A 23,561-nucleotide genomic window follows, 5' to 3' on the forward strand; every position below is an offset into this window, starting at 1 on the left:
TAAGGGCATGTCAAAACTTGTTGATCCCTATTTAGGGAAGAGCAGGAGGACCTGAGCAGAGGATTTCATGGGCAGACATGTCATTTCTTGTGAGCATGCAGTAGTGCTCTTCATGACCCAAAAGTCATATTCCTCCTACATTCCTTGAATTCCCTGCAAAAGGCACAAATTAGCCCTGATCAAACTACATATTTGTAGTTGACTGCATCTTAAATAAGTTAAGTGCATCTTAAAATTCTAAACAAAGGCAAAAAAATCCTGAAAATTTTGTCTGGAAAAACATTTCATATGCAAAAGAGATCATGCCCAAGACAGAACCAGATGCATAATAAAGACTGCCTCAAACTCAGAAAAATGTTTTGTAAATCTCTATGAAGTGAACAATACTTTTTCCACTCAGAGATGTGATTTTCACATACAGTAAATGTAATCTTAATGAAGAAATGAGATTTGACATACAGAGTTAATTTCCTTAAAGCTGAATTTGTCAGAATAACACCTAACTCAGTCAATTAATAAAAGAAAATACATTGCAATAGCAAAGTAAATTAAAGTAAAGTTGGATTCAGAGCCATTTTCAGACCAGGGAATATCTTTTGTTTTTGGAGTGTTAACAATGAAAAGCCACATGTTATTGTCTGCATCCAACCATCACAACCCTGATTGAGTATACTCACAATTATACAGAAAAAATCAATAAAATTTTATGGTCTGTAATATATAACAAACTGTGTGCTGATTTACTGGAACACTTAGAATGAATAAGGAGATAAATAATGCACATAAATTAAGATAATATTAAAATGTTTATACATGTTATTTTTTTCCTAAATGTAGTCAGCATTCCAAGGAAATAGTCATCAGTTTTACTTTTTTGTTTGTCTTTTGGTATTGAGTAGTATTGCTATTCATTAGACTAAGTAGGTATTTTATTTTTTACCATATGAAATATTGGACGTTTTGCTATTCTTAAGGGCCTCTTTACTAAAACTGTGTTAGAGGTATAGCAGTTTAGAAACACCTATTGTTTTTATTTATAATTAATATACTGAAATTTCTCTGAGCTGACAGTAGTCAAAATAGTTATGCTTCTACATTAGTCACAGATGAAGATTTCTGTTTAATAAATGGGGAATGAGCTTTCTGTGAAAAAGAGGAAGCGACTTTGGTTTATATAGCATGACCTTGTCTAAAGGGAGACACAGTCACTCATATAGAACTGAAGGAGAACATGCTCTGTGTCTGAAAAGCCAATACAGAAAATATACACAGCAAACCATGTGCCTGCAGCATTACTGAAGGTAACATTTTTTCTGAATATTTCTTCAGGAAATAGAAACAAGAAAGCAGATGCTTTGCTGGTTGTAATGTATTAACCCATTAAAAAAAAAAAAAGAAAAAGAAAAGAAAAAAAAAGAAAAAAAGAAAAGAAAAAAAAGAAAAAAAGAAAAAAAAAAAGAAAAAAAAGGAATAGATAGAAGCCTAACTTCACTGCAGCAAGCTGTAATAACTAAGATATTTTTATTTATGCATTTGTGTTACAGTGATGCCTAGGGATGTTCTGAACAGGTTGGGGATCATTGTTTTGAACAAAGAGGAAAATACGTTTAATTGCCATGAAATACTTTGTATCATAATTTAAAGGTCATTGGGATGAGAAAAGTAGTGTGTTAAGGGGAGAGTAACACTAACAACCAGAGTGTTTGTTTGTTTTATGAAGATGTCATGAAATTTATTATTATGTGTAAAATTTTGCATGCGATAAAACTGCCTTTATTGCGTGGCTATTGCAGTACTTCACAAGATCAGGGTTGAGATGCTTAGACAGAGGTATATATATATATATATATATATATATACATATATATTTGGCTGAATCATATTCTTTGATGTATGCTGCTAAAATTGCTGTTAGAATAGTATGTGCAAGTGCAGCACCCATTCTTTGTTGGTGCTGGCTGATGCCCTGGCATGAGTCAGCTTCTCGTCCATGCTCCAGCTGTGCAGCACTGGAGGTACTGGGAGAGGGCAAAGGGGAGAGTGACAGGGAGGGAGCTGTGGTTTTTCCTGCCCTGCTGTCTGTCCTGCAACTGGATAGCAAGTGGATGATTTGGTTCTGCTCAGGCTCTGGTGCCCTCCGTAGGGCCATGCTTCTCCAGTGAGCTTTTCTGGTGGAAAGATTTTCGGATTTCCAGCCATGTAAAACTCAATGTGTGGCAGTGAAAACAGCTTAATGTTTTTTTTTTTTTTTTTTTTTTTTTTTTTTTTTTTTAATTAAATACAGAGCAGCAAATGTGGTGTGGATTTTTCAGAGATGTAGAATGTGGTATAACCTTAATGATTTCACACTCAAATAGACTCTTGCACACTGACTTTTCACATCTCAGTTGCCAGATGTAGGTATAATGGCATTGAACATAAAGTTACATCACTGCTGCTGACTTTGGTCAGAAGTTTTAGGATGGCACAGTGACAAAACCAGAACTTCAGTTTCTAATTGGAATAGCTGTCCTGGGCACAAGGCAGTATGAAAGCAGTCTGCTCTCTGACAAGCTGTCAGAGGTTTCTCAAGCCAAGACAAAGGGAGCTAGGTGAAAGAGAGAGAAAAAAAAAATGACAGTGTATTCTTTAAAATATCTGACACTGAGGAGGTAACCATGTCCTGATTTTTCCATCCCTTCTTTGGTCAATCTATATTTAAAACTGTAAAAAAAAATAGAAAATAAAGACTGGATGTTTTACTGGCATTCAGATGCTACAGATTTGATGGAGGCAAGGAGCCTATGCATGTCCTACTTCCCCTAAAGTGTCTGTAGAACTGAATGTCATGTAAAAATAGTTGTGTTCTGCAATCTATTACAGAATGCTAAAATTACTCTAATAACTCTAAGATATTTTTTCTTTCCTAATAGCAGTCACTTTCCTAATGTTTTCCAAAGCACTTGAGACATCTTGTTCAATTAATAATCATAATTAATAGAAAAGTCTTAGCTTCTAAATTCATCTGTAGATCATTATCTTTTCGTGACATAACTAACATTTAAAGGAACCATTTTATTATTTTACTTTGCTAAAAATACATCAGTATTTATATTGGTCCATTTATCCTCGAGGGAAAATTTATTCAAAATAAACCCACAAAAATGGAAGGAGGAGTTTATATTTGCTTGCATTATAAAAGAACAATGAAACATTATTTTTTTTTTAAAGTCCAGTATTAGAATATATTTATTCATATTGCATGGTTGCTACCACTGACATAAGAGGACTTACTCAAGAATAAAGCACTATTAAGCATGAGTAAAGTAATCAAAACTGTGCCTCAAATGGATGGAAAATATGCAGTGTCCTGTAAGTGCTCGGTTGCTGGTAATGGCTCTGTGTATATGGAACAATGGGTGTTCAGTTATTTTATCAAAGCTTTTAGCAGCACAGGATGACAATGCTGAAATCTCCCACATCTATATTTGGAATACACTTCCTCCTTTCAAATGTCACTATGTATTTTTAGATATAAAAAAGGGGGATCTATATTCTTTCAACATATTGCACAACATGTGATGCTTAAATGAAGGAGACCACGCATGCCCTTTTTCAGTTGACCTTAAAGTGCGATTATGCTTCTCTGCCAGCTTCTTCTCTGGAAAGGAGTCTGGAACATAGGAGTGAGGACTTTGCCTCTATAAAGGACAAGTCTGTGTTGCGACCCAGGGCTTTTTGGCCTTTCCATGGAGGAGACAGCTCTAAATGTGTGTGCCATGGCTTCAGAGGTGCGATGAGCGCTGAGGAGGTGCCGTGTGTATTTGTTCTTCACGTGTGCACATTGTGTATGATGAGTCCAGTGTCACCCCATCTGCGGCATAGATTGTGTGCCTGGAATTGTGCAAGCAATATATATGTGCACATATACTTATGTATGTAGACACATACATACCCACATATGTATGCAATGCAGGATGCCTAGCTCTCTCTGACTTTGAAAGTAGCCTTGGGTGAGAAGTATCACAAATCCTCATTTTGTCTTCTCTACTTACCCTCAACGATCAGATTTCTCTTCCTGGTCTAAGAAGGAAGGAGGGTTGCATATTTATCTGAAAAAGCTCTCCTCTTGATAGGGGAAGACGTTATAGTAGGACGGGATGCTGGAAAGCTAATTTAAAAATAAAATTTGCCATATCTTTTAGAAGCTCTTGTAATTTAACATATTTAAATTCCTTTTTTTTTTTTTCTCTTCTTTCCTTTACGCTAGACTAATTTCTGATATCTTGGCTGCAAATTTTGTCAGCATCTTTTTCCATAAGATTATCCCTGTGTCATGTCCAAATGACTCACAATAGTGTCAGGATCTTTGTGACCCTTTTTCATCTAACTACCATTGTCTAACACATAAAGTTTCTTGGTTTGCTCTGCTTATCTGATCATATGTAAAAGGATAAGATGTCAGATTCTTAATGACTAAGGCTGTTGGGTGATAAGGTAATAAAAGGACAGGATAGAAAGGTGAAAGACATAATGAGTAGCAATATCTAGAGCAAAAAGTGTTTATTGAATGCAAAGCTGCTGCCTGCCTGCCGTGATATATTAGTAATGCGATAAACTATGTCCATTTACACAAGACAGGTTTATCTGAGGTGAAGCAGACTTTCATGTTGCCATTTTATTTTGGTTTCATTTTATACTCAGTTTGCGTAGATATAGGTATAAATAATTTGCTTATGGAAAGCATTTAACCTGTCTTTTGCATGTCATTCTCTTTTCTGACAGAATACAATTTTATTGTTATTATGTATACTTTTATGTGTTTTGGGATCATTCTCAAAATTCTCAGAGACTATTCACTAGGTCCTGAGCGTTGTGCATCTGCCTCCTCATCACTGGAGATTTTCAAGATACAATCAAACAGGGTGCTAGATAATCTCATCTAGGCTCCCCTTTCCCATGAGAAGGACCTGATGATCTTTTGAGATCCCTTTTAACCTGGGCCCTTCTAAATGATGCTATGATGCGTGATTCAACAAAATGCAGAAATCGGTGGTGATTTTACAGTGCTGTGTATGCTCTAACTCAAATAAAAGAACTATTTACTGGTCAGACACCACTGTCTTTGCCCTTCATAGCAATAGAGAAATCATCCATGACAGTTTTGTTTTAGCACTAGAGTTTAAGAACAATGGCTATATTTGCGCTAACTTGTGGGTTTTTTTCAGTCTATCACTTTCATATCATTCTGCCATCAGTATCTTGTACTTGCCTAAATACTACCATTGGCTTTTTTTTTTTAATCTTGAAAATGCCCTATTATTGTCTCCAGCATCTGAACGTTTTTTTTTTTTTTTTTTCTTCTTGCCATATTTATTTCTGCTGCTACCTTACATATGCAGGTTTTACAATTTTTTTTATTATTTTTTTTACTTTTTTTTTTTTCCTCTGAACAGTCCTATTGAAAATAAGAGAGAACTCAACTACTGACTTTTCAGAAATGACTCATTTTTCTCCCCTCCTAAATACATCTGTTTTACTGCTATGATTCTTTTCTGTCTCTTCAATTTTGTCACCTGTTTTTGACACAGAATCAGAGAGAGATGACAAAGGTGGCTTTTTGTCAGTTTCTCAGTGTCTTGATGCTGGCCTATTCATTGGAATCTATTTGTGTATTTGTAGATACTTACCTGTATCCTTGCCTTTTGGTTTTTGCTTTTCTCATTCCCACTGAGTTATGTGAGGAAAAAGTATAATGACTATAATATCCTAGCTCAAGAGTATGTGAGGAATCCCCCGATGGAAGAAAAATCCCCTGCTGGAATGGCTGAGATAACTTAATGTCTCCTGAAACAAGTCTGAGGATATGATCCCATGTTTGCAAAATTTCATTTTCAGAGTGTTATGTTGACAAAAAGTGAAACCAATGTGAAATCACTGGTCTAAAACATTTGAGCTATAAAGTCTCAGGAGTAAAAAGTTGTGTATATTATTTTTTTTATGCGTGGGCACTTGAACATCATGTGAATGCGAGTGACTCAGATCTGTCTTGAATTTCCTCAATTGAATAAAATGCCATCACATTTACCAGTAAGAGGTGCCATCCCTTTTGGTAAACTTAGCTTATTAATTTCATGTTGTGACATGTGCTATTGAAATTCTTGTTAGACAGCAGGTATAGTTTATACATGAATAGCATTTTTTGGAGGTCTGCAGACCCTGATAATTCAGATAGTTGAAAGAAAAAAAAAAGTCATTGTATTAAAAACACAATATATAGCATTTAAAAACCACTTAACACTTCTAATAGTGAGACATATTTGTCTAAGAAAATTAAATAGCCAGGAGAGTGTTCATGTTATAAAGTTCATAAACACATTTTATAAAAAATATATACAGTATAATACTTATCTCTCTATATATATTTCTGTACAGAAAACAAATATAAATATGCAATAAATATAAACGTGGCCAACAGAAGTGATTTCCGATGTGACAAATAATAATAAACAGGTAACAGTAACATTTGAGTTTATGCTAGGGCTTATACACGCTACCACTGAGAAATGTCAGGTTGTCTGTGAAGGAATCTTACTATATGAACACCTGTCAGGAACAATGGGTGTAGTAGATATGGGGAATGGATGAGGTGATTTCCTGATGACCCTTTCAGTTGTATTTTTCAATGCTTTCCTAGGAGGCTTCAGTGTTTGTGATGTGTGCTCAAGTGTTGGAAAATGGACTGGTCTGAAGAGCTTTAGGAAAAAAAATAAAAATGACTCTGTACATACAAGACAAAGAGCAAAGGTCAGAAGAAAACGTAAGAAAGCAAGATTTAAAGCCTACTTACATGGACTTCAAGAAGATTTTTAAACTGTGAATTTTTCATGTTTATTCCTACTGATCTGTCATCCTACTAGCAGAAAATGTAGCAGTAATCATATGGAAAAAAATTGGCAAAGTAAGAACAGTTGGCACAGAAGGGATGTACTGCATGTGAATTCAACCCCTTCCTGCTGCTTGCTAGGAGGTTTATTCACTCTGATGCTCTGTGTATCATACCCGACTCAGTTCTGCTGCTTTGCTATGAGCATCATTATTCCTGTACATTAGTAACTTATGGGACAAGATGATCACTAAAATGGCTTTAATCCATATGGATTCTGTGGATTTAAATCAGGCGGCACTTATTTTTTGTTTCAATTTGTTTTTCTTTCTTCAGCTTTTTGTGATTCAGGTGTGATGACGTTCCCTAAAATCAGTGGTAACCCATGGCACTAGCAGTTTCCTTTAAGTGGTGTTTGTTGAAGCCATCCATGTCTCAAATTTATTTAGGCAGCTGTGCTTACTCCCAGAAGATTCTTTTTCACAAGCATAGCTTGTTGTAACAGAAGTACTATCTTTCATTCATAAGGACAAATAAGCCTATCTCTTTGCATCAATATTCACACTTTGCATAAACCCCTTAGAAGAAGATTTCCATTTTTAATGGTTTTAATTAGCATTTATGAAAAACTGTGGTTTCACATGATATAAAGTGACAGATTAAATTTGTTAAGTGGATAATAATAAAATGTGAGTTGATTTGTTTCACAGGAGTTTAAAAGGCTTTTGCTCAACGGGGCCTCCATGTTAATTCATTAAGCATGCTTTAGACCTTATGGAGATTTTTTTTTTTTTTTGATTTAATTAACACAGATCAAACTCCCAAGAGATTTCATGTCCTCCACAACTGCGTGTGATAGAGACAGTAATTTAAAATCTATTTATAGGTCTTTGTGTTCATTTACTTGAAAAAGGGATTAGAAAAACTGTGAAATCATTCTAACACAGTGGAGGGTAGAGAAGTTCTTCAGTGTAGGAGCCAAATGCATTTTAAAGATTGAAGGGCTGCGGCTGGGACCAGGCTTCAGAGAGATGTTTTTAACTGGTTGAAACAGTGGCATCTAGTCCCTGCTACCAAAGTCAATTTTACCTTTTGTCCACTGATGTTTTAATCCATGATGTGTAAACGGAAGCTAAGCAAGGTCCCAAGCCCCTGACTTCTAACTCATGGTGGTCGTGGTGGTCAACAGTGGTCAACAGGGTCAAACTTGATCTCTATCCCAGGGACTCCTGGCTGAATTGTGGCCTGGTTTCAAGAGATGGAATGAAAAACTTGTGGTTTGGACAATCTCCTGGGAAGTTGTGGGTTGTAGGTTTCAGCCTCACCAGATTGAGGAGGTCCCCAGGTTTCACAGTTCTTGAAGCACTGTAACCATTTCTTAATATAAGAAATCACTTTTAGATCCTTCTTCAAATTTCTTTCAATGTGACTACAGCCATTTTTTATTGAAGTCAGTGATTCCTAAGCATATTAGATGTAGTCTGAGAATGCTTCACAAACAAGTTCCTTCCTACCTGTTTTTGATAGTGTTGTGACTGGCCTGAGGTATCCAGCTTGAACACATAAGGTCTGTCTCAAGATGCTTCAAATTAGTATCAAAGAGAAAAAAAAATTGCTTACAGCAAATAATGATAAATGGAGAGGTAGAGATATGTGATCACTGAGGTATACAACAGCAAAGAACATGATAAATTCTGCAGAACAATATTCTGTAAACCATATTAGAACTATGGAAAGAGATCTCAAGCAGATGTACAATGTCCTCTTGTCCCGAACCCCATATTTTTCTTTTATCACATTTACTGTTAGACTTCTGCACTAAATAAAACAGGGTCCTGAGATAAAAAATAACAACCTATGATCTCTCAATTAAATAGTATATCCTGTCACATACATGAACGATAGAAGAACTGCAGGCGCATACCCCCTTGGCATACAGAATGTAAGTAGTTCTTCCGAGATGGGGACCAAGCTGAATCTTAGAGGAAATAAGTCTGAGCAGAATGAAACTCTGCCTTTCTCAGAAAGTGCCATAATATCATGCTTTAAAGCCCTCTAGACAAATGGGATGTGAATTGAGATTTGGACACCTACAGAGAGGTGTCCTGTGAGCTAAGTGTCTAAACTCCCTTAAACTCAGTGAAGATCTGGGCAGTACAGTGCCTGGAGAGTAATTCAACTGACTAGCTCCTCCAAAGGGAACTGAATTGTTCTTTGATTGCTGCCTTGATAACCAGTGCCCGTAATGGAAGCCTAAGATACCTAACACAGTGTGGATTTCTACAGGCAGGCACACAAACTGGTATCTCTTAACCTTGAACTGAACCTCAGATAGAAAGAGTCCCCTTGATATAGATGTTTTTTGAACAGTTATTACCTGAAATACTTAAGTAGCAGCAGTGGATTTTCATACACACATTTTGCTGTAAAAGTAGGCGAATATTGCTTTTTTACGTTTTAATTTATGATTGTAATGCTGACCACTTTATACTCTTCAGAGTTCAGTAGATTTTGCATTAGTGAGCAGAATCCTGTGAGTGCTAAAAAGCTAAATGATGAACATTTTACTGTTCCCCTCTCCCAGCAATTATCTGAGAGGTGCTGATGTTATGAGACAGTAGTCAGGCAGATCTGTATTTTGGTACTGAGACATGGGGTTGATGTTATTCAATGTTCATATTCTTTAATAATTAGGCAAGATTGGAGTTCTCACTCCTTTGTTAGTTTAGTCAACAGCCAATAGAAAATGTGTGGGCTTGTGCTGGAGGACTGCTGTTCCCCTAGATAAAAAGTTAGCATCATTCTTCCCCAGTCTGATTTTACACAACTTTCAGGTTAGTTTTCAGTTATTATTCTATTCAATTCTATTGCACTTTACAGGTTTTAGCACTATTCCTATGGGATTTTTTTTTTTTTTTAATGCTGCATTTCTTAAAATGTGCCATTATCATCCCAAAAGATTTGTTTTTACCTGCTCAGTGCTATTCCTTTCAAAAAATATTTATTATTTTCTTTGAGGATTGCTTTTAGGGACTCCCACAGAATTTCTGTCAATTCTTCTTCACTGCTATTAATTCTTGGGAATTTTTTAATCTCTATCAATACAAGAAATGCATAAAATCAGCCTCATTTAAAGATGTGCTCCTAGGATGCAATGATTTGATATGGGTTCTGAGACCTGCCACAGGTATAGTTGAACATCTGAATGGTTGGGCCCCTTTTATGTTAAAAAAGAGAATCCCATTAAGGAAGAACACTTAGCAAGTTAATCAGCAGATTTGTTAAAACTGAACTTTAAAGGCAAGCCTTCATTTTCATTTTATTTTATTTTTTTTAATCTTAAAAACAATTTTAATAATATATTCTATGCAGAAATTAAAATTCAGAATGCTTCAGCTTTCCAAACACTTAAACGTGTACTTAACAGTAGGAATGCAAGTAATACCATAACTTAATCTATTTTGTTCTGGACAACTGATGAAAAATATTCCTGAATCTGGACTTGTTATTACTATGACAGGAACACCGTCTTCTGGAAGAAGTATTACATTTGACATAAGAAAGAGTGTTTTTTCAGAGTCCTCTGCCAGGTTGCATTAACTTTTTTTCCCAAACACTTTACTAAAATACTAGGCACAACAATTTATTTGAATTTCATCTTTCAAGAACATGAGTTACAAAAAATGAAAAGATACGATAAAACTTGAGGATAAAACTTGAGTTCAGAGGGAATATCACCCCATCCCATATGAACTTTGTGTCATAATGCACTTTAATACTTTATAATTTCAGAAAACTATACTATTTCTAACTACAACAACAGTAGTCATTTTAGAACATACTAGACAAATTACTTGTGTAGTTAGCTATACATACGTAAAAGTTAAGAGTATAGTTGAGATTTTCAAAACCTTCTATATAAGTGTTTATACAGAACACAACATGGATTTCTATTACAAAAAAAAAAAGGAACATACAACAAAATATTTATACTCTGCTTTTACATTTTCATATTTTTATGCCAATTATTTATGCTGATAAAGGATGGTAAAATTAAGATCACTAAGGATGGAAGATACAGCAGCCTCTGTAGAAAATAAATAGCCTTCTGGTTGGACAAATTGGGAAGAAAGACCACCTACAACTCTTTCCTGAGGTCTGGATCTAGTAAGATACTCTGAGTCTCCTACAGTAAAGGGCTGGGTTATCTATTATCTACTATAATATCTATATTAAATACTATTATTATTATCAACTAATACCAGTAGCATTCATGCTGATAGTTCCTCACAGAGGATCCTGGAACTATGTATGTATTTATGTGTGTGTTTTACTGTAAACTCTTTACAGTGTTAGATATTTGGCCTGTATATGGAGTCTTTAATTATGATCATTTGGATGTTCTTCTTGAGAGTGCTACTTAGTGTTTTCTTGGTTTTTAAGTCTTAATTTTTGAGCCATGAAATGGGGAGGTAGTGGAGGTTCTTGGGAGTAATATTTTCCCTTTCTCCAAGCATCCCATATTTTGCAGAATCATGCAGCCCTAACCTTTTCCAGGAGAGAGGACTGTACAATGTTTCCAGTACTTTTTTTTTTTTTTCTCAGTGGATCAACTGCTTGGCAAGCTTTATATATCATGATGCATCTCCTTCTTTTTGAGGCTCCTCATGGAGCTTCTGCAATTTCCAAGAATACTAGAGAGTGGAGGAATAGAACAGTTATTTGGGGGAAGCTTTTGATAAGTGGGATTGAAATTGAGCTCATCTAATTTTCATTAAAGAAATGATAACGCTCAGTCTAAAGTTGTTGTTTAGACTTCCCCCAGAGAGAGAGAAAAAGAAGGGAAGAGGTAGAACTCTGAAGGTGAGTAATTTTATCCTCTGAAATTGTAAAACAGAGATGAAATGAATCATTTTCTGTGTCTCCATTAAGGAGCCTAGATGGCGAGCTTAGACCACACATGAACTTTCAGTAAGATGAATATAGTCTGGAAAAAGATGAGAAGGATAAATAAGGCAGAGCTCAACTCTGTGGAAGAGCATAATGAATGAGCTTATGTAGTCCATGAACTTTTCCTGCTTTATGGCATCAGGACACTTGAGGCATGGAGAAAGCACGTTTGTCTAACAGGGACAGTTCAAAGCAGAGAAATCAGGAATACAGAGGAAAATATTTATGAGTGCAACATATGACAAGGAGAAAAGCTGAGGTTTTTACCTTGTCGACCAGAAGAACTCTGTGGGGTATCTAAGGGGAGTTCCACTCCAGAGGAACCTCAGAGGACCTTAGACAGTCTGCAGACAGGAAAGAGTAGAAGAAAACAGATGATCTGATATATTTGGTGATATTTCCCCTGCTTGAAGTCTGCAGAAGGGGAAGCCCCAGAGAGCTTTACTCAGCCCACCACGTGAACTTTGGGGAGGAAATGGTCTCCTTTTACATTGTCAAACACTCCTCATGAGCAAGTTACATTTTGAGCACTCTGAACATTATTTATGCCACAAAAAAGTCAGAGAAATTTTGCTTTGAATCAATTCAGATACTCTATCCTAATTTTGAAAAATTTTGCTCAATCAATCACAGACCTCCACATTTCTGAGTTTTGAAGGTATTAGGATCACTTTTATGAGTTTTAGGGTACTCAGGAGGTAAAATGAACCTCTGCAAGGTGCTCAGAAAACTCTTAGCAGTTTGGTAAATTACCTTACTCTGTGAAAGTGTGTCAGTTATTACACAATATATACAATAAACATGCAGAACACATTAAAAAATGATTAGTTGCTAGAAGCTGACCCCCCTCCACAGAGTTTGGTTGAGTATTATCTCTGCTTTGCAGATGGGGATGCGCAGACAGACAGCTCTTTAGGGACTTGAAGGTGACTCAGGAAGCTAGCAGTAAAACTGTGCTGTCAGCCTGTGTGACTTTTGGCTTAGTGCCCTGCTCACTTATTGCAGTTTGTTTGGCTTAATGTGCTTGAGGCCTAAGTGAAGGAGAACTGAAGCGGTTCAGCTTTACCTGTTTTTGAATCACTTCTCACAAGGTGATGCATCCAGCTGGTTGTATGTACGTTGCATACGGCTCCAGCTGGCTGAGTTGTAAAAGGATTAAACAACAGGAACCAGGGATCTCATCTGATCTTTACTCAACCAGAATGGCTACTTATTTTCAAGATAGTTGTGATACTAACGTTTGAATTATCTAATTAAGCAAGAGATGACTGAGGCTGCATGCTGCTGTCGGTGTGGGAGACTGTCCTCTTTTTGAGACAGGGTGAACAGAGCCAGAAACAACTCTGCTCTCACCATCCTTGCCTGGTTGTGCCACTCTGAGGTCCTCAGCAGCCTCCCTTGGCCACCATTCCAAGTCCCGCTGGGGTGCTGGAGGCTTGCTCACCCCCAGACAGGGGTGCAGAAGAGACCACAGTCCCTAAGTGACCTGACCAGGTCCCCAGCATGGTCACTTCTTTCTGGGCCACCTGCCACCCCTCAGGCAGCTTGTCCCACAGCTGGGCACAGGAAGCAAAGACTGCCCTAGGTTGTACCCCGGGGGAAAGTCTTAGGGAACTTGGGAGTTCGGTCCTTGTAACGCCATTGTCATTGAAGCAGGAGGTAAGGGGGTGGCTCAGCTGGAGCCTCCTCAAGTCCGACACAACTTGGTCACAGAATGGTGGTCCTACATCAGCACCAGGGATGCCATTCTGTGGTCAAGCCCACACAGTGGCCTCCAAACCACTGAAAACATCCCAAAAGGAGGCCTCGGCTCTGCCTGGTGGCCTACATGCAACCCACTGGCAAAGTGGCAGGGCTGTATAAGTGGAAAGCTCTGGAAATGTTTTAAGACTAAGAAAATTCAGGTTGGTTCCTGAGGGAGTAATAACCCACCCCAGGCAAAATCTGCCACAAATGACAGCAATTGAGAACTTCTCATGGGTCAGATGCACAGCTCCTGCTGATGCATATGGGTACAGGAATGCTGCTGCAATGGGGTCAGTGAAGATTTTCCCTGGCACAGGGGAATCCCTTTGTTGCTCAAATGTTAAAGAGAAAGCAAACAACAGAAAGTTTTGAAAGTATTTGACTGTCTTCTCTACAGCTCCACTTTTGATCACCCAGTTTCTGCTTTCCTGAATCCTGTGATGTTGTTTTTTTCACCATTTTTTTTCAGACATCACCGAAGATCTGGCTAGAGGAAAATATTTTTGAGAGGAACAAGCTGAAAATTAGACACTTCATTGTCTTTTAAAAAATAAACCCTGCACAAAACCTCTAAGATATCTCTTAGCTGAAATAGCCTCTCAGCAGCCTTGTTAGCCAGCTCACTTTTAAGACTGGTTTTCCACTGTAAAATTCTTTAGGGCCTTTTACACACACACACGCACACACAAGCAAGTAAGGTCTTTTTCGACTTCTGGAAGCTGAAATACCTAGCCATCTAAGTAGCAAATGTCTGACAACAGGAGCACTAGGCTTTGTTTCACTGTTTCTTACATCTATTCTTTGCTATTATTGGCTGAATTAGGCTTTTTATTGTCACAGTAAGTCCTGGTGGCTCTGCTGATGTGCCGTGAAGTCACTGGAGGTTGTGGACCCCCAATCAGTGTTTACTATTGTTCCAGGGATGTGTGATAGCTATCGAGTAAAAGGTCACTCAGAGTACTTTCTTTTCTCTCTCTCTCTCTCTTTTTTTTTTTTTCTCTGGGATAGCAACTGCTCATCTACACAGCACTAACTTTTTACCTGATGCCCTGCAAGTCAGAAACATGCTGCTCTAGTGTTTCCAGTTGGAGACCTGCTGGCGCCTTTTAGAAATCCTTATTGCATCCCTGAAAGCAACAGACACACAGCCCTCTGCAGTACTGTTCTACTGTGGCAGCACTTACAGCTGAGTACATGAGAAAACCTAAAGCTCCACAAAGCTTACCGCATTTTCAGAAAAAGCTAAAGTATTGCAAGATTAGTTCTAGCTCAGCTTACCTGCTTTAAGAGTCTAATATAAGAACTTTGTTTCCAGCCTCCCATACTTTGTCAAAGAGGCCCTTCTGGGGAGGTGGGTAAGGCTTAATATGATATTTGTGATCATTCCAGATCTTACTCTCATCTTACTTCTAAAGGTCCATTAAAGCTCAAATTAAGCAAGACTCCTGCTGTTAGCCCAGTCAACTGTGAATGGGTCTGTGGAACTGTTACACATCCTTTGAAAGTATAGAATAACAGAGGAAAAAAAAAAAAAAAAAAAAAAAAAGCAACAAAAAACCTGCTAAGGCTTCCCTTTTGATATATAAGGATTTTTACTGCAAGGATTTTTGTTTATTTTAAGGCTTTGATTGCTTAAATATTTTTAGAGAGAAAGCATATATGATTCTTAATTGCTCCCTAAATTGGAAAGCTGCTGTATCTCAAGAAGAGAATTAAATTATTATGCTCTTCTTGAGGACCCGTGTCTTGCTAATCTTCCAAATAAAATGAACTCTGCAGTGAAAGTCATTAATCATGATATCTTAATAACACACACTTCAAACAAAGTATATACCCTTTCATATTAAAGATACTGTGAAAGCAAAGCATAGTGTGACATGCTGAGGACATCTAGTGGAGAAAAAGTAAAATAGTAGTAAAAGTACGCAGCAGGAATGTCGCCTACTCTGCTACAGAAAAATGAAAATCTGAACTCACACGATTTAGCAAGAGTTCTCTCTGTTTTAATCCTAAAGTACGTGTTTCCAGAAAAAAATTAACTATTTTATTTTTTATTTTTTAGACGAGTCAACTATGCCTTTGTACTTGCCTTTAAAAAAATGCATTACAAATTATTTCACTTAATTTTAGATGTGGTATTTTCTTTTTCATTTTTCCATAATTTTGTTATTTGGCAAATAAATTAACTTACATTCATGTCAGAGTCTATGTCTGTAATAAATCAAGGATAATACCTACCAAATAATGCTTGCCAGCTAGTTCAGTAATTTTGAGATCTTTGGGTGGAAAATGTTAAAAGCGGTGTGTATAGGTAGCTTGAATATTCCTTATTTGTCAGAGTTACAGCTGGCATTTGAGATGATTTATATGATTAATATTACCAGTGTTATTACAGTGTTATTATCTTTGATTACATGCAATGTAGGGATGACTTTTATACACGACCTCACAAAGTAACTTGGTTTTGGAGCTGTATAGTCATCCCAGTGAGCAAAATGGTTGCTTTGACTACCCTCACCACATTATCTATCACTAGCTTGAATTCTGAGGCCTTGCAATGAATAATCTGAAATCTCCAGGAAGAGGCATATTAATTTGCAGGAACTCAAATGAGAGTCGTATACTGTCAGGTCAGTCAAGTGAAGGAGCCTGCATGTTTCAGGAACTACCTGGCAGCTGTTACCACAACAAGACTGCCTGAAAAGCTGCTGTATGGTGAGGAAAGAGACAGATCATTTTGTAATAATGCAAAATAACCTCTGTCAACCTAGATAAATGTGGTATTAATAAGTTCAGTATCTGTTCCTCTGTTCCTGGCTTGCTTTGGTGTTGTGTCCACATGCTTGCAGTTGCAGCTTGACCCTGCTGGGCCTGTCACCACTGGCGACAGCTTTGGGCCAAGAAGCTCCCTAGGTCAGGAGTTCACAATATGGAGTGTTTAGGTTCACCCAGAAGGTCACACCAAGAGAGGTGTTTTGACATTAAACACAAAAATTAGGCTGTTTATAAAACACCCATAGAAAATTACATTTGCTTTAAATGTGGCTTCAGTGGGGTCTCTTATTAGGGCTGCTTGATCAATGCTAACAAAGACCTTTATACAGCAAATAGATTATTTAACAGTTACTCAGTTGTCAATACTATATAAAAACAATTACTGATTTGCCGCTTTGATTACAGACAGAACAAAGAATATTTAATACACACAATAACTATTTTCCCCTCTATCTTGCTTCACTTAAATACTCAGTTCACTTTCAAACAAATCCACACAGGTGTGTAATCACATAAAAAAAAAAAAGGAAATAAAAATTAAAAGATACAGGCATGTAAGATTCCAAATCACTGCTAATGGAAGAATATTTAGGGGGTGAGCAGCCTGAGTGTCATACCAGTAGCTAAAGCCACTGAGAACCATATTGTCTTGAGCAAGGCTTCCAAATATAAAGGATGGGAGAGAAGGTATATTAAGATATTATGCGGGACTGTAGCAAAATGAAACAATGCCAAGGGCCTGTGTGGAAATGGGGCACCACTGATACATATGAATTGACAGTTCTACTGGTGAAAGACAGTTAAATTTTTGAGTCAACAGCAGCATAATTTCAGATGGGGACATGGGGCATTGTCTCTGTAAAGAAGCAGAGAAGCACAGCTTGTGTAACAGCCACCTTAAAGAAGAGCTGGGTTACATGGATTTGAAGCCTGAGAAATCCTGTCACCATTGAACATATTCTAGTCAGGATATATTATATTTTTCTCGATGCATCAAGGGATCTTTGGATAAAGGAAATGGTGCCATGGTTTTATTTTAGCACAGAGTGTTTGAGGTAGTTCTTCAGAATTGCAAAGTCTACAATTACTGCTAATGGGAGAAAATCAAAAGAAATATCCATGTGCCCTGAGTCTTCCCCACTGGGAGTTCTTACAAAAGTCAGGAATCGGACAATATAGGAAAGCAGGTAGTTTGGGGAAGAGTTATCCATTTGTAATGGTAGAATTTTCTGTCTTAAAAAGCCCTAAAACATGGGCTTTCCCCTCTCCAGATAAACACCATGATAATCCTCTTTCCCACAAACTGGGTTATACTAGACATGTTCACACCAGTCCTGACTACTGTTCTCCAAAGACTTGTGAAGAAAACATGTTTTCAGGCATGATGGGATTATTGAGTTCTGCTGTAAGATCAGTAAATAAAGAGAGTCAATATATGAATAAAATTTTCAGATATTGGAATCTATGGGACTGTGATAAATTATTTGCTTATGCAATTGTGGTCAGAACCTTTCCCTTTTGCATCTTGAATTTTATAAGGTCTGAGAGGAAAGTAAAAGCCTCTTCTGAGCAAGAATCTGTAGTGAAAGTCTGATAGTTACTTAAGTAAAACTTTTAAGCTTAAAAGAACAGTAAGATTTGCCAAGATTATACAAGGAATTTCCAACACTGCAATTTTGTTTGTCAAACCTGTTCCTAAAAACCTCCAATGAAGTTTTTGAAGCAGCCTGTTCAAACACTTACCTCTCTTCATCCTTAAAAAGTTCTTACTGGTAGCAAACCTTAATCCTTTTACTTTTTGTCAAATCTGCAGAAGGCATCTGCAGAAGAACAGTGGGTGTCATACTACCTATAAAACCCTTTCATGTATTGAAAGAATGTTCCCAAGTTTCCTCTAAATGATTTTTTCTTTCTTTCTTTTTTTCATCCTTTTTTTTTTTTTTTATTAATACAAAATAATTCTTTTAACATTTCCTTGTAGATCGTATTTTCTAAATCTGTTACATTCTTTTTATCACCTGGGCTGTCTTCCAAAGCAGAGGTTATCTTTGTATTATGTTGTAGTGCCCAGAAGTATACACAGCACTCTAGGTGACATCTCTCCTATGCTGAACAACTCTTGTGTCTTGTAGATGATGCTCCTCAAAATACCTCCTGGAATGCCCTTTTGAAATGCTGTCACATTCTTGACTTAAATTAGGTGTCTGATTTGCTGAAAGCCCAGAGACTTTTCTTCAGTATTACTGACTAGTCAGCTATTCTCTTGTTGTATTTATGCATTTGAATTTCCTTTTTTGAGCACTTTACTTAGTATTTATTGAATTCAAACACAGTGATTTCAATCCATGCTTTCATTTATTGACATTATTGAAAAGTTGACTCCTATTAAGCTGAGTGTTTGCAACCTATTGCAGTTTCAATATGACAAGTATACTCTCTTGTCAGTTGTCCAAGGCATTGAAGAACATATTAAATGCAGCCTACAATGAATCTCTGCACTATGTTGATTGACATCTGACAATTGGCCAGATCATTTTTGGTAACTTTCTTGTGAGTGCTTTGTTTTTTTTTTTTTTTTTTTTTTTTTTTTTTTTCCTGGATATTTAAACATTCATCTTATGATGTTTATCTATACCAACTCAGTATTTGTGATTTTGCTAGTGAGAATGGCATTTCAAACAACATTGGTACTAAGTGTATTGTACATCAAGTATCTGATCAAGTCTTACCCTTTGTGAGTGTTGAAACAAAAGTAATACTGCCATTTTAGCCTTTATTGCCTGCTGTTCTCTATTCAACAGACATATTATTTTCCTTGTCATCTTTCCATTTTTAAAATATTTTTCTTGTTGTCCTTTATGTTAGTTGAAACTCACTTTCACTTTTATCTGTTCTGCATCTTATTCCTTTAGAGACAATTACATCTATGCCTGTAGGTACTTGTTCCTGCTCTTGTACTTAAATTTATACTTTTCTGCTTTCTTTTTTCTTTTCCTGGTCCTTAAAGAGCTTTTTGATGGAGCCATATTGGTGTCTTGCTATGCTCTATATGTTTCCTTTGCATCATGACAGTGTGTCATTGTAACTTTAATATAGTCCCTTTCAGTAAGTGTGAACTCTCTTGCAGTCCTTTTTTTCCTTAGAATATCTTCCCAAGAGACTCTACCTTCCAGTTCCCTGAGTTTGATGAAGTCTGCTTTTTTGAACTCTATTGTCCTTATTCTGCTGCTCTCATTCCTCCCTTTCTTTAGATTTGTGAACTCTATGGTTTTGTAATCACTTTCACCAAAATTACCTTCTACCTTTAGCTTCTCAACCAGATCCTCCCCATTAGTCAGAAACAGTTCTAAAACAGCTGTAAGCTACTCAGTAGCTTCTTCTATCTTCTAAAAAGAAGGTTGTTCCCAACATGTTCTGAAAGCTTACTGGACTTTCTACATTCTGACATTATTTCCTAGCATCTATCTGTGTTTAACCCAAGTCTCCTATTATTACAAGTAAGGGAGGCACCCTTTGGATGTGTCTGTTAGTTGCAAAAACAAAACAAAACAAAACAAAAATTAAAACAAACAAACCCCACCACCTCTTCTAAGTTCTTCTGATGAGGTTATTCTAGCAGGTCACTATAACAATATTGCCTTTATTTTTTACTCTGTAATTTCCTTGAGGTGCTCAGTGCATCTTTCACCTCTTCTGGAAGTTCTGACCAAAGACCTACGTTTCTGATGTACAGTGTAGCATCTTCTTCTCTTTCCCCAGGGCCTGTCTTTCATAAACAAAGTTAATTCCTTTATCTCAGTGGTTAGAGGAAACAGTGTGGAAACCTGACCATTGCACAGCAGTCATAGACAGCTGCTTAGTCCAGCTGGGACTGTTTCTGTCTCAAAATCAACTGCTTTAGTTCTAGGGAATTAGAAGACTTCAGAAATGTCATCAATTTTGTCATACCTTTATTTATGATTTTTCATCCAAGTAAAAATTTCAAATAAGAATGAGGCCTAATAAAGTTGGAAAACTAATTTCTTGAGCAAAATGCCTTTCATAATTGGCAACATACACAGTCATGGTGACAATTCCTACCTTAAATCTAGAGCTCATTGTATATAAAATCATGGAATAAAAAGAACTGCAATGTAAACACCATATCTTAGGTTTGGGAGGAAGGGTTATTTTCCAGCAGTTCCAGCAGTTCTATTTCCACACTATTCTTGCTACAGTAGTCTCTTGAGCTGCAAGTAAATTTATATTCAAAGCTACAGAAGTCTTCATAAAGTTGATGTACCTCTCCAAGCTATTTTTTTTGACTTAGATTATGAACAAGGCTTATCAGTCTACTGACATCAGTCTTCCCAACACTAAAATAACTTTTTTTTATGATGGAAAATATGGCCCCTCCATGCTTTGTGTATACTTTAAAACCAAAGAGCAAATAATGCCAGGTACAGGGCTCACCTGGGATTATTCCATAGTTGTGGAAACTAACTCAGAACATATATCATTGTATTAGATGTTGTTCCCATTTTTGTTTCACCTGCACTGAAAAATCACAGAATCACAGAATGGCTGAAGTTCAGAGGGACCACTGGGAGTCATTTAGACCAATCCTCCTGTTCAAAGCAGGGTCAGCAACAGCATGATGCCCACAAACACATGTGGATGGATTTGTATACCTCCAATGATGGAGACTTCACAGCCTCCCCAGGCAACCTGTTCTAGTGTTTGAACAATATTTATTTTCTTGTATGTTTCATTTGGATTAAACATTTGAGTTTGTGCCTAATGACTCTTGGCTTCTCCATTGGCACCACTAAGAAGAGTCTGGCTCCATCTTCTTTATACACCTGTCAGGTATTTATACACATGGAGAAGAGCCTTCTCTTCTCCAGGCTGAACAATTCCATCTCTCTCAGCCTCTCCATGTAGTTCTCTTGATCCAAGAACTTCAGCATCTTCACAGCCGTTTGCTGACTCACTCCAGTACATCCACATCCTCCTCATAGTGCTGAACCCTGGACAGGGCTCAGTCCTCCAGCTGTGGCCTTCTCAGTGCTGAGCAGAGGAGTAGGATAATATCCTTGACCTGCAGGTTATACAATGCTGCTCCTGGTGCAGCCTAGGAGAGGCTGTTGGCCTTCTTTGTTATACAGGTTCATTGTTTACTCATCCACCAAGACCCCCAGGGCATTCTCTGCATGGGTCCTTCCCATCCAGCCATCCCCCAGCCTGCACTAATGCATGTGGTTGTTTCTCTTGAGGGACATTTACCTTTGTTCAACTTCTTGAGATTCTTGTAGGCCCATTTCTATAAGTTGTCAAGGTCCTTCTGAAAGGCAACACAACTACCTGCTGTATTAAACACTCCTCCCAGTTTTGTAAATCCATGCTGACTAATAACAGTCACTTTCCTGAGCTCAACATCTTTGTAAATGGCTTCCAGGACGATTTGCTCCATAGCTTTCTCAGCGATCAAGCTGAGGCTGGTTTGCCTGTATTTCCCTGGATCCTCCTTTTTGACGTTCTTTCCAGGAAAGATAATGAGGAGTGGCCTTGCAATGACATCTCATTAAGTCACAGGCACTTACATATGTTCAGGTTTTTACATGTTCCCTATTCTGATCCTGCTCCACCAAGGGAAAGTCTTGTAGCTCCAGAAAAAATGCCATAACAAGAGTTGCTAGAGTGTGATGAGGTGACCAGTCTAATGGTATGCAGCTCATTTTCCTCTCAGTGGGATAAATGTTCAAAAAACAGCCTCTTTCCTTTTCCTTTTTCTTTTTTTCTTTTTCTTTTTCTCTTTTTCTTTTTCTTTTTCTTTTTCTTTTTCTTTTTCTTTTTCTTTTTCTTTTTCTTTTTCTTTTTCTTTTTCTTTTTCTTTTTCTTTTCCTTTTTCTTTTCCTTTTCCTTTTTCTTTTTCTGTCTTTTTTTTCCTTTTTTCCTTTTTTTTTTTCTTTTTTATTATTATTATTATTCTGTCTAGAGTTCAATTTAATGTAAGCTATATTATTTATTTATTTGTTTCAGCCTTTATTTTAAAAAGTCAAATAGAAAAAACAAACAGACATAAAATCCAAGCCAATGATCTTTCTGTTTCTCATTAAAAATATATGTCGACTCAAAGACAAACACATAAATCATATTCTCTAACAAAGCTTGTTTATTCATGCAAATATAGGAGGAGTCATATTAGAATATGAAATTGTCTCCTGAGAAATATGGTAGAAAAACATTAACTGGACTGGATAATGACTGAATAAATGATTGCTCATCATGTAGAACTACACAACAAGACATATTAGCAAGAGAGGACTTGATGAACATTCACTGATCATACATATACAGAAAATATTTAAAATAATTAGTGACATTTAGGAAGAAGTTCTTTACTCAGAGGGTGGTGAGGCACTGGAACAGGTTGCACAGAGAAGCTGTGGGTGCCCCATCCCTGGAGGTGTTCAAGGCCACTCTGGATGGTGCTTTGGGCAGCCTGGTCTGGTGAGAGGTGTCCCTGCCCATGGCAGGGGGTTTGGAACTGGATGGTCTTTGAGGTTCCTTCCAACCCAAACCATTCTTTCATTCTATGCTTCTATGATACTAAGAATGTTATTCTGCTGGATTATTTGGAGTACAAAATTGTAACTATTATTTACATCTCTGTTACTCTTAGAATGCAAGGTAAAATGTTTTATTATAAATTTAAGATTATCTGTATGTGAAAGATTTAAACCAAAGGCAATACAATATGTGGTTGACAACTGAGAAGTTCTTTGTAGCCCAAGAAATAAGAAGATGCAAAAGGAATCTTCTAGACTGTAAAATCATATGCTAGGTCCAGGAATTTCCTTGCTTTGTAGAATATGCAGTAGCAACCAGGAATGGTTAACTATCCATGGTTTCATTTCCTCCATATAATCATTGAATCACAAAATCAGAATCATCTTGGTTGGAAAAGACCTTCAGGATCATTAAGTCCAACTGTCAATTTACCAAGTCTCATCACTAAACCATGTCCTTTAATGCCATGTGCAGAAGTCTTTTCAATTCCTCCACGGATGTGGACTCCCCTACTTCCCTGGGCAACCTGTTCCAATGTTTGTGTGGAGTAATTCATATCTCTGGAAATTGTTCAGTATAATATTAAAAAAGTGAGTGAAATAATTCCTCACCCTCAGTACTGTTACCTTCTTCTGCAGATTAGTAGGCATCACCGGGGGCTATAGATACAGAG

General features: G+C 37.1%; 1 protein-coding gene across 2 annotated transcripts in view; it reads left to right on the forward strand.

Moving 5' to 3' along the window:
* The first annotated feature begins 1,198 nt into the window (after positions 1–1,198).
* Positions 1,199–23,561, forward strand: part of TFEC (transcription factor EC) — a 143,388-nt gene continuing 121,025 nt past the window's right edge. Inside the window, exon 1 of one of the 2 annotated variants that reach the window (XM_072033527.1) lies at positions 1,199–1,301. The gene's annotated coding sequence lies outside the window, so the exon portion shown is untranslated. The remainder of the gene's footprint in view (positions 1,302–23,561) is intronic. The other variant, XM_005010974.6, reaches the window with a different exon arrangement.

This window comes from Anas platyrhynchos, chromosome 1 (genome assembly GCF_047663525.1).
Source record: "Anas platyrhynchos isolate ZD024472 breed Pekin duck chromosome 1, IASCAAS_PekinDuck_T2T, whole genome shotgun sequence".
Lineage (NCBI taxonomy): Eukaryota > Metazoa > Chordata > Aves > Anseriformes > Anatidae > Anas > Anas platyrhynchos.